The following is a 2208-nucleotide window of genomic DNA, read 5'->3' as shown; positions in this document are numbered from 1 at the left end:
CCAAAAAAACCTAGCCTAGCTCTCCACCTTCTTCAACAGCAACCTAACGCCACCCTACAACAACCAACAATATCCAGCGGTTTTTCACACAGAGAGAACCTCCCATCACCGCTGCTTCTCATCCTCTCCACACCTTTAGCTTCTTCATCTTCTTCAACCTAGAGACCGCTAAACACTACCTCACAACAACCAGATCGATGCCTGCCTCCGCCAGCCTCTTACTCGGCGGCAATGGCTAGAATAACGATGTAATATTCCAACAATTTCACACCAACAGGTCCAAACAGAACAGCCCAAACAGTCCCAATCAGCTCTAAACTCCGACGAAAAATCGGTCGATTACTCGAGCTCTGTCAAAGGATCCGACGAGTTGGTTTTGTTCAAAGTTCCGGTTTAAAAGAAGTTCGTAGGTTCTGACTTCTAGTCCAGTTTCCGGGGAGTTCATCGACGCTGTATTCATTTAGTCAGAAGGATTTTGAAGGATCTCTATTTGTTTTCATTAGGAGTGCTCAACCGCGAATTCAGTTTATTATGAACCGCAGAAATACATGTCAATTGCTCTATTTTTCGATTAATCATTCTAAACACAATTACTTTCCAGTTGCCTTCAGTGTTTGGTTGATTTGAACGTATCTTGCTTCTTTGCTGTTGAAAAATGTTTGCAAACTTGAAGCTTATACATGATTGATTATTTGTTGTAGAGATCCTGGAGTTATAATAATACAATTTTTAAATGATAGACTATTTGGTTCTAGTGTTATGCACTGAGCCTATTTGAGATAAACATAGGGTATCTACGAGTTAGTTTAGTAATTTTTGTATATTGCTTTAACGACGTTAAGTAGTTTTAGATTGAACGTCAATTTCGAATAAACCTAAGCATCCTTAATTTACTTTAGTTGAATACAAATCTCTACTTTAAATAAATTGAGGTATGCCATCCAATCACATAGTCTATGGCCCTCACATCGATATCTTAATTAATGTAGGAAAATGCTTTCATCTCTCGTAGTTTGCTTTAGGCGCCTTGATTTAATAATGTGTCATAGCTACGGGTACGGTTCCCGTGATGTAGTTGTGATACACAATTCTAAAATCTGGGGGGTACATTTATGTGACCCGGCCATAGTTTAATATTGTTAATAAAATAAACATATTATAGATCGTGGGTACGGTTCCCGTGACATGATTTGCAATTTGCAATCAAATAATTAGTTGTATAACAATTGGATTATTAAAAGCAGTTTTCTGAGAGGAATAAATGCACATAGGTTTAAAAGATATTTTAAAATCAGACAAATAGGCCAATAATAAAGGTTTAGCGACCGTGCTAAAACCACGAAACCCGGGAATGCCTAACATCTTCTCCCGGGTTAACAGTATTCCTTACCCGAATTTCTATGTGTCGCGGACTGTAAAATAGAGTCAAACTTCCTCGATTCGGAATTTTAAACCGGTGACTTGCGACACCCTAAATTATCCCAAGTGGCGACTCTAAATTTGAAATAAATAATCCTATCTCGATTGTCACTTAAATTGAAAAAAACTCCCTTATATCCTTTTCGGGGTAGAAAAAAGGAGGTGTGACACTTGTAATTCTCATAAAATAGATCGAAGTGCTAAGAGTTCCGGAATTTTGTAAGAATTTAAGGAAAGCTCTATTGAGGTATTTATGGCTAAAACCCTATCTTCTTAGAAATTGAGCTCCTTTGGTGTCCATGCAAATGTTGTAAGTCCGAAATTTAATTTATGTATTGCTTGTCATATCAAATGAATTGGTGTTGCAAATATATATGTGAAGATGCATCTCTATGTGTTCAATATGCTATTCATGGAAATTTAAGGATGTGTGAAGAATGTGAACCATGTGCTAAAATACTTAGATTCAAGTCAAGTTTAAATTGGGATTGTTATGTTAAACCATGTGAAATCTTCTTTATGCTTACAACTTGAATTGCTCTTGTATGTGCCTATTATCTTAAATCTCAAGGTTAATGTTTGAAGTGGAAATGATGTGAAATGTGGGGAAAAAAGAGTTTGAGTTATGAAATGTGGCCTAGTGCCAAGTATGATGTGATAATTGTGGCCCCAAGTGCCGATGAACTGAAATATGTGAAATAAAGATGGAAATGAGATGATTGATGAAAAATGAAAAATGTCTTGGTAAGACGGCCTGGCTGATCGGCTTGTGATCGGACGCCATGCCGC

The sequence above is a fragment of the Nicotiana attenuata genome, unplaced genomic scaffold, assembly GCF_001879085.1.
Source record: "Nicotiana attenuata strain UT unplaced genomic scaffold, NIATTr2, whole genome shotgun sequence".
In the NCBI taxonomy this organism is placed as follows: Eukaryota; Viridiplantae; Streptophyta; class Magnoliopsida; order Solanales; family Solanaceae; genus Nicotiana; species Nicotiana attenuata.
This window is presented reverse-complemented; position numbering follows the sequence as displayed.